Genomic DNA, 10392 nt, shown 5'->3' on the forward strand with positions numbered 1-10392 from the left:
GGAAAGTTCAAAGAATTTCTAGCAGTGGCTGAAAAGCAATTAGGTAAATCACTAAAAGCTCTTAGATCTGATCGAGGAGGTGAACATTTGGATTCTGAATTCAAAGATTTCTTGCTGGAGTATGGCATTCAATCCTAACTCACAGCATCTGAAAATGCCACAGCAAAATAGTGTTTCAGAAAGACAGAATATAACGTTATTAGATATGGTTAGATCAATGATGAGTTTCTCATCATTATCATTGTCATTCTAGGGCTATGTGATTCAATGTGTTCTATACATATTGAATGAAGTTCCATCTAAGTCGATCCAAAAGACACTCATAGAATTATGGAATGGTTGAGAACCTAGTTTACACCATTTTTCGAATTTGGGGGTGTCCTGCATGCATGCTTAAAGGAAAGATCGGGAAGTTGGAAACACGCTCTGAAGTGTGCATGTTTGTGGGATATTCTAAAGAGACTAGAGGTCGAATTTTCTATAGTCCAAAAGAAGATAAAACATTTGTATTGAAAAATGCAACTTTTCTTGAATATGACTATGTTAATAACCACAAACCTCGCAGTAAGGTTGTACTGGAGGAGATGGTCTCGAATGAAGTTGCAAAGTCACCAGCAATAACCAATGAAAAACGGCAAGAGGAAACTGCTAGTTCTAGTCAGAATAGTAGAGAACTTCGTCGTAGTGGGAGGGTTAGTAAGCAACCCACGCACTATGAGCACGAAGTTCAAATGCTTATGTCTGACACAAACAAAGACGATCCATTGACATTTAAAGATGCAATGAATGATTCTAACAAGGAAAAATGGCTAGAAGCCATGAACCAAGAAATGGAATCGATGTATTCCAATTCTGTCTGGATTCTTGAAGATCCACCTGAGAATATCAAACCCATTGGTTGCAAGTGGATATTCAAGAAGAAAAGAGGAGCGGATGGGAATGTAGAGACTTTCAAAGCAATGCCTGTAGCCAAAGGTTACACACCCAAAGAAGGGGTTAACTATGAAGAAACCTTTTCTCCTGTAGCCATGCTAAAATCCATTTGTATAATCTTATCCATAGCTGCGTGCATGGATTACGAGATTTGGAAAATGGATGTCAAAAATAGCTTTTTTGAATGGCTACCTTGAAGAAACTATTTACATGTCTCAAGCAGAAGGGTTAAAATTAAAAGATCAAGAGCAAAAGGTTTGCAAGCTTCTTAGGTCCCTTCATGGACTCAAACAAGCTTCTAGATCTTGGATTCGTAGATTTGATGACACAAGTAAAACATTTGGTTTTTGAACAAAATGTTGACGAAACTTGTGTCTATATAAAAATCAAAGATGGTATGGTAGTATTCCTTGTTCTTTACGTTGATGATATATTACTGATTGGAAATGACGTAACATCATTATCAAGGGCAAAGAACTGGTTAGTTGAACAATTCCAAATGTAAGATTTGGGAGAAGCCAAGTATGTTCTGGGCATTAAGATTCTTAGAGATAGACAGAACAAAAACTTTGGCACTGTCTCAAGCAACTTATATTGATAAGGTGCTAGAACGCTTTAATAAGCAAAACTTCAAAAAGGGTGACATGCCAACCCGTTCTGGAGTATTCCTTTCCAAGGAACAGTGTCCCAAAACACCTCAGGAAGAGGAAGACATGAGATAGTATCCCTATGCCTCAGTAGTAGGCGGTCTGATGTACGCCATGTTGTGTGCAAGACCTAACATTTGTTATGCAGTAGGGATAGTCAGTCATTATCAATCCAATCCTAGATTGAGTCATTGGATTGCAGTGAAGAATATTCTCAAGTATCTTAGAAATACTAGAGATTATATGCTTGTATATTCAGGTGGAGACCTGAACCCCATTGGATACACTGACTCAGATTTTCAATCTGACAAGGATAGTAGAAAGTCTACTCCTGGGTCATTATTCACTCTTGGTGGTGGAGTAGTTGTCTGTAGAAGCATTAAGCAATCTAGTATAGCTGATTAAACCATGGAAGCTAAATACATAGCAGCTTGTGAAGTAGCTAAAGAAGCAGTTTGGCTGAAAAAGTTCTACACAGATGTGGAAGTGGTTCCAGAAGTGGAGAGACCACTTGCTCTTTACTGTGACAACAGTGGAGCAGTGGCCAATTCTAAAGAACCAAGAAGCCACAAGAGGGGAAAGCATATAGAGCACAAATACTACATGGTTAGAGAAATCGTACATAGAAGAGATGTGTCTATTCTGAAAATCGCATCAGAGCACATCCTGGCAGACCCATTTACGAAGACGCTTCCTGTAAAGCAATTCGAGGGTCATGTACGTAATATGGGATTGAGAGAAATGCCTCACTTGCTTTAAGTACAAGTGGGAGATTGTTAGGAGTATGTCCTAAAAGAAAGTAAAAGACATTTGTTATTTCTGTGAATAAATAAATACAATGGTTTATTATTATTGTTATATTTGGATTATTAAATTATTGTTTGAATAATTTTGTAAATATCAAAAAAATTCCATATTCATTATTGAGAATGTGATCTTGTATTAGTACGAGAGAATTAAGATCACATGAATGAATAAAAATAGTCAACAACAAAAAATTAAAGTTAAGGAATTCTTTAATTGGGGTTGTAAGTACGGTTTGCTGAGTATCATGATGATACAAATAATCTAGATTCGGATAATTGATGTGGTAAGACATCTCGGTAAATGTGCTTTATATAATATGATTATATATGGCATGGACCGATATGAATAAAAGTCTTTATCCAAAAGCCATTTAACAATAAAAACTTGTAATTCATATCATAACTGATGATCATTGATAGATCAACCTAAATCCTGAGTGTTCATGAACTCCTGTTCATGTTTATTAAATCTTTTGATTCATTCATTAAGGTCTCTTCAAAGAATGAGGCTAATGACTTTTGTTTTGGAGATTTAATATCATAGATGGCTGGGAACATGTATCAACAATACGGAATCTAATCTTTCCTAACGGATCGTATATTAGTTTCCTTTTCTGGAACTGAATGATTTTGAGCTCAAATCTATAATTGGATTATAAATTAATTATTCACTAATGAATTAATGGTACTCAAGGAATAAGAAGTAAATTAGAAAGGTAAAATGGTAATTCATCCATTCTAATTTATGAACTAATTAATTAGAGGGTTGAACTATTGTAAGATGGTTATATCAATGGACAACTTAAGACAAGATTTCTGTAAAAGTATATCTATAACATAAAGAGTGCAATTATGAATTTATAGTTGAGAAATATCAGAATTAATAAATTAACTATTATAATTAAAGAGTTTAATTATTTAGTTTCAATTTATTGGAGCTTAATGTTATAGGTCCATGGTCCCCGTATGTTATAATATGTTTTTGTATAAATATGTGTTGTATGTTATAATATGTTTTTGTATAAATATGTTTTATAGTCCTTGGGCATATGACTTGTTTAGACAACAAGCCCCAAGAATATGTTTTTAGTCGCTTGGGCATATGACTTGCTTAGATAGCAAGCCCCAAGATTATTTATCATTTCATGGGTTAGAGTTATGATTTACCCAACCTCAACTAGTAGAGGACCTAGATGGGTTATCATATACTACCATGTGATCTAACCTACCTCGATTAGTAGACAGAGGACCTAGATAGTTTATCACATGCCATGTTAATGAGTTAATGTCCATTAGTTTTATAGTCCTATATGATATATGTTTTTATAGTCATATGTTTATGATATAGTCTTATGCTTATGATTTATGATGTATGTTTTTAGTAGATTTTCCTTGCTGGACATTAGGCTCACTCTTTTATTTTTAGTGTGATGCAAGAAAATGATTATGGAAGGCGGAAGGATTCATGGCAGCTAGGCTTGTGTGTTAAGAATGAATGGAATGAATGGACTGTGTGTCGATTGAGGATGATGTTATTTAGTCTTTTAAAATATATTTATGATGTAATCCCGCACTTAGTTTTTAAATAATGTTTTATGTTTTATAAGCAATGGGATCCCATACCATGTCACATTTTATTTATATTTTTTATATTATCTTGTATTTTTCACAATATTTATTTTGGGGTTTTAATAAAGTTATGTTATTTTCTTTATGTATGTTTCCCAAAGTAATAGCTATGTCTAGTAGTTTTAAAGGTCCAAGGTCTTAGAAATAGTTGGGTCATTACATAAGAATATCATGAAGTATTTAAGATAGACTAGGGATTATATGTTAGTCTGTAAGGGTGGTGTTCTGAACCTTGTAGGCTACATTGATTCAGATTTTCAGACTGATGTCGATGACAGAAAGTCTACTTCTGGAATGGTGTTTACTCTTGGGGTGGAGCTGTGATATGGAGAAGCGTAAAATAGTCTACAATCTCATATTCCACCATGGAGGCTGAGTACATAGCTGTGTCGGAAGAAGCTAAGGAAATAGTCTGGCTAAAGAAGTTCTATTTGCATCTTGGTTTTATTCCAGAAATGGATAAACCGCTTGTGTTTTTTTTGTGACAATACAAGAGCGATAGCCAACTCGGAAGAACCCCGTAGTCACAAAAGGAGTAAGCATATAGAAAGAAAGTATCACATAATTCGAGAATATGTGGCCAGGGGAGATGTGAAGGTTATGAAGATTGCAACTGAAGATAGTCTTGCAGATCCGTTTACAAAGACAATACCATAAGCTACATTTTATAAGCCTATCAAGGAAATGAGATTAATAGAATTAAGGCATTAGTTTCAATTAGTACAAGTGGGAGTTTGTTAGGATTTTATGCCCTAATTAAAACCCAATTTCTTTGTAATCTCATTCATTATCAATAAAAGAATAGAAATCATTTTTTGACTTCGTCAATCACTTTGCTCACATGTTTTATTTTCATGATTATTTGTTTAATATAAACTTCTATTAAATCCCGAGCATATAGCTAATCGTATTTATAGTGACGTAATCACAGTGGAATATAAATATGATTATATGTTCAAAATAAGTTAGTCCTAAGATTAGTCAGTGCACAGGAATTACGTTGACTTGCCATTCTACGATATGATCTACTTACACATTGTAGTGTTATGTTCTTTCCAGAACATTAGCAAAGTAGATAAGATCAGATGTATTTGTTACATCAAACAGGACCGATATTAACAGTTGATAGGATAAGTAAACATAACGTTATTATCTATTCTAGTCATATCATATAGTTGACCATAGGTCAATTCAATCTCAATTCTGAGTGGTTAGTATTCTAACTGATTGTATTATTTGAGTTCTTTGACTTGTTCATTACTAGCTTACCATACGGACTAGCCCATACTTACATCTTGGGAACTCGGTAGTATAATTGAGTGGGAGTGTTAATCATAGATATAAACATCTATAGCTTCTGATGAAGAAGTGAAATGATAGTGTAACGCCCCACGTCACTATGGCTACTTTCTGGTATGACGACTGGCCCTACAAACCAACATGAGTCTTTCCAGCATGTTTTGTCCTCATTCGCACGCTTCTTGAGAAAACTTCCCAGGAGGTCACCCATCTTGAGATTACTCCAGGCCAAGCACGCTTAACTTTAGAGTTCTCAAGTGATGGGCTACCGAAAAGAAGATGCACCTTGCTGGGCATTAGGCTCACTCTTTTATTTTTAGTGTGATGCAGGAAAATTTTTATGGAAGGCGGAAGGATTCATGGCAGCTAGGCTTGTGTGTTAAGGATGAATGGAATGAATGGATTGCGTGTCGATTGAGGATGACGTTATTTAGTCTTTTAAAATATGTTTCTGATGTAATCCCACACTTAGTTTTTAAATAATGTTTTATGTTTTATAAGCAATGGGATCCCATACCATGTCACATTTTATTTATATTTTTTATATTATCTTGTATTTTTCAAAATATTTATTTTGGGGTTTTAATAAAGTTATGTTATTTTCTTTATGTATGTTTCCCAAAGTAGTAGCTATGTCTAGTAGTTTTAAAAGTCCAAGGTCTTAGAAATAGTTGGGTCATTACATAAGCATATCATGAAGTATTTAAGATAGACTAGGGATTATATGTTAGTCTACAAGGGTGGTGTTCTGAACCTTGTAGGCTACACTGATTCAGATTTTCAGACTGATGTCGATGACAAAAATTCTACTCTTGGGGGTGGAGCTGTGATATGGAGAAGCGTAAAATAGTCTACAATCTCATATTCCACCATGGAGGCTGAGTACATAGCTGTGTCAGAAGAAGCTAAGGAAATAGTCTGGCTAAAGAAGTTCTATTTGGATCTTGGTTTTATTCCAGAAATGGATAAAACGCTAGTGTTTTTTTTTTGTGACAATACAAGAGCGATAGCCAACTCGGAAGAACCTCGTAGTCACAAAAGGAGTAGGCATATAGAAAGGAAGTATCACATAATTCGAGAATATGTGGCCAGGGGAGATGTGAAGGTTATGAAGATTGCAACTGAAGACAATCTTGCAGATCCGTTTACAAAGACAATACCATAAGCTACATTTTATAAGCCTATCAAGGAAATGAGATTAATAGAATTATGGCATTAGTTTCAATTAGTGCAAGTGGGAGTTTGTTAGGATTTTATGCCCTAATTAAAACCCAATTTCTTTGTAATCTCATTCATTATCAATAAAAGAATAGAAATCATTTTTTGACTTCGTCAATCACTTTGCTCACATGTTTTATTTTCATGATTATTTGTTTAATATAAACTTCTATTAAATCCCGAGCATATAGCTAATCGTATTTATAGTGACGTAATCACAGTGGAATATAAATATGATTATATGTTCAAAATAAGTTAGTCCTAAGATTAGTCAGTGCACAGGATTTACACTAACTTGCCAGTCTACGATATGATCTACTTACACATTGTAGTGTTATGTTCTTTCCAGAACATTAGCAAAGTAGATAAGATCGGATGTATTTGTTACATCAGACAGGACCGATGTTGACAGTTGATAGGATAATTAAACATACCGTTATTATCTATCCTAGTCATATCATATAGTTGACCATAGGTCAATTCAATCTCAATTCTGAGTGGTTACTATTCTAATTGATTGTATTATTTCAGTTCTTTGACTTGTTTGTTACCAGCTTACTATAAGGACTAGCCCATACTTACATCTTGGGAACTCGGTAGTATAATTGAGTGGGAGTGTTAATCATAGATATGAACATCTATAGCTTCTGATGAAGAAGTGAAATGATAGTGTAATGCCCCACATCACTATGGCTACTTTCTGGTATGACGACTGGCCCTACAAACCAACATGAGTCTTTCCAACATGTTTTGTCCTCACTCGCACGCTTCCTGGGAAAACTTCCCAGAAGGTCACCCATCTTGTGATTACTCCAGGTCAAGCACGCTTAACTTTGGAGTTCACAAGTGTTGGGTTACCGAAAAGAAGATGCATCTTGTTGATATAGGTAGTACCCATCAATCCATTTAAGCCCTCTTTAATTGTGTAGTCCCATACCTACACAGTCTTAGAAACATCACACTTGACCTTCCCCAGGCAGTGTGGGATTGCATAGCTTTTTACCCGGTCTTTCCCCCCACGGATCACGGGATTCTGACTGTCACAATCACCCCCCTTACGGGCCCAACGTCCCCATCGGCCACACTTCCGGCTGGGTCAAGGCTCTAATACCATTTGTAATGCCCCACGTCACTATGGCTGCTTTCTGGAATAACGACTGGCCCTACAAACCAACACGAGTCTTTCCAGCGTGTTTTGTCCTCACTCGCACGCTTCGTGGGAAAATTTCCCAGAAGGTCACCCATCTTGAGATTACTCCAGGTCAAGCATGCTTAACTTTGGAGTTCTCAGGTGATGGGCTACCGAGAAGAAGATGCATCTTGTTGATATAGGTAGTACCCATCAATTCATTTAAGCCCTCTTCAACTATGTAGTCCCATACCTACACAGTCTTAGATTCATCACACTTGACCTTCCCTAGGTGGTGTGGGATTGCACAACCTTTTACCCGGTCTTTCCCCCCATGGATCACAGGATTCTTACTGTCACAGATAGTTTTCTTTTAGTTTGGTTCAAGGTGCTAAATGATAGAGATCTCATTTCAGTAATTAATATTAGTTTACTGAAATATCATTTACAAGGAACTAAGTGTTTTAAGGATAAAATACAATGAGGGGTAAAACGATATTTTAGTCCCATCTCATTGTAGACCGTCTATAGAGGATTAAGTGACAATTATGGTTGTAACAATGGATAATTAATAGCGTATCTATATTTGTTATAGAGCGTTCTATGAATTCAAGAGTGCAATTCCGAGTCTTTAGTGGAGTCACGAGGAATTAATAAGTTAGTAAATTTATTTGTTAGATTTATGATAACTTATTGGAGCTTGATTTCATAGGGTCATGGTCCCCACTGTACCTTGGATAAAATCATCTAGATAGTCTCAATTAATTGACTTAATTATCAATTAGAATTATCAAAGTTGACCAGGTCAATTTTGGATAGTTTTACAGAGTTATGTAATTTTGAGAAGAAAAGATAAATTAGGGCATATTTATTAATTAAGATAAATTGGTATCTAAAATAATAAATAAGTTTAAATCAAGGTTCAAATTATAAATAATTAATTTTATAAATGATTTAAATAATTATTTAATTAATTAAATCAATAGAAAATAATGCAGGCCTTGATTTTAAGTCCAATAGGCTTATAATCAAATGAGAAATTTCACGGGCCTAAAGCCCGTGATAATTTCGACCTAGGGTTGTTTATTGGCTATTATTTTATTGATTTTTTAATAAAATAAATGACCTAAATGATTCTATAAAATGAATGTTAAGAGAGAGTTGAAATCAAAAGTCACACAAGTCACAAGATGACAGACACTGGTTTTCCGATTGTTTTTAGATTATCTCTAAACACAAATCATTTTCTAAGCCTCTTTGTTATTTTCTATTCTTCTCTCTGTATCTATCTCATATGTTGAGAATTGCCCACTCTAGTCTAGGTGATTCTAAGGATACTTTGGAAGACTGTGAAGATTATAGAAGATCGGTTCAGATTCTTGGTTATACTCTGCGACAGAAAGGATACAAGGGTTAGAGAAACTGAAGGAATGACTCATTTATTCCGCTGCGTATAATGTAAGTATTCTTATCATTATTTCTCTTTGAATTCAATTTTAGAAACGTGTTCTAGGTTATCTCATATTAATTTGTTTAATATTAGATCTACATGAAAATAAATAAAGATCTTGATGAGTTTCCCAACAGGCGTAGCCCTATTATTTGTATTGCAGGGTGTGGTCCTAATGTTTATATTTAGTATGTGTTTAAATATCTGTTGATATTGTGTTATGTGATGCATATTTGTGAGTGAATGGTGAAGGCCGAGAATGGCAGGATGCAGAGTACGACAAGGGGTCGGGATCGGTGTTGAGCACGTTGAGTGCATGCCGTTAGGGAGAGACCCTCCTAGGGTACTGGAGCCACCCTCTTGGTGAAGACCGCGAACCCAAGGCCTGGTAAAGCGCCTGGGATGTCATTGGCCGCTATGTGTTCAGCATGTTGGCTGTGTGTTATTATATATCATGGATTGTTATGCTTATGTTATATGTTTTGTGTTGAGTTTTCTTGCTGGCCTTCGGCTCACTGGTTCTCTATGGAGCAGGTAAGGGTAAAGGAAAGGTCGACCAACCATGAGTGCAGAGAGTGTGGAGCGACGGGTACATGTTCGGCTTGTCTGGCCGCCACAACTAGGGTTATTTTTGGGGAAATTTATTGTAATAGTTGTTTTGTCGCCTAAGTCGACCATATGTATATTTTGATCTGTAATGTATTTTCTAAAAAATATTTTGGGATCCCAACTGTAAAACTTTCTAAGATTTCAATGAATAATCAAATGTTTTATACTTAATGTCTTTAAACGAGTTTTGTTACAGTTTAGTCACACTTTTAACCTAAAACTTCGATTAGCGAGCTAATGGCACATTTTTAACTCACTTAGTAACGGCTCTAAGGAAGTAGGGCGTTACAGCACGTATGATTCAAAATGTTGATTTTTAACTCTCTAGATGTACTCAACACATGAGATTTAGAGAGGTTTGATTGAGAGAACTGTATTGAATAGTTTCTCAGGTTTAGGAAAAACTATCGGTTTCTTTTTCAGAGAGAGACAATCTGATAGTCTAAACTTTTTAATTATTTAAAAACAACTTATATTTGAAACTATCGATCTTTCAATTTTATAAAGATAATTAACTTAATTAAATACTCTTTATTTTATTAAAATAAAACTGATCAGTTATAATCTATTTAATTTTAATCATATTTAAAAAGTATAATAAAATATATATAATTAAATAAAAAAATAATTTTAAATTCAAAATTCAAATCTCACGGATACAAATATCCCTGT

General features: G+C 34.9%; 1 long non-coding RNA gene across 2 annotated transcripts; it reads left to right on the forward strand.

The window, feature by feature from the left end:
- Nucleotides 1-8690: 8690 nt before the first annotated feature.
- On the forward strand, nucleotides 8691-9891 carry LOC133801432 (uncharacterized). Of its 2 annotated transcripts, none has more exons than XR_009876866.1 (2): nucleotides 8691-9119; nucleotides 9646-9891. It is a non-coding gene; the product is annotated as an uncharacterized LOC133801432 (long non-coding RNA). The 2 variants fall into 2 exon arrangements; XR_009876867.1 differs by lacking the exon at nucleotides 8691-9119 and adding an exon at nucleotides 9130-9499.
- The last annotated feature ends 501 nt before the right edge of the window (nucleotides 9892-10392 follow it).

The sequence above is a fragment of the Humulus lupulus genome, chromosome 9 (assembly GCF_963169125.1).
Source record: "Humulus lupulus chromosome 9, drHumLupu1.1, whole genome shotgun sequence".
Taxonomy (NCBI): Eukaryota; Viridiplantae; Streptophyta; class Magnoliopsida; order Rosales; family Cannabaceae; genus Humulus; species Humulus lupulus.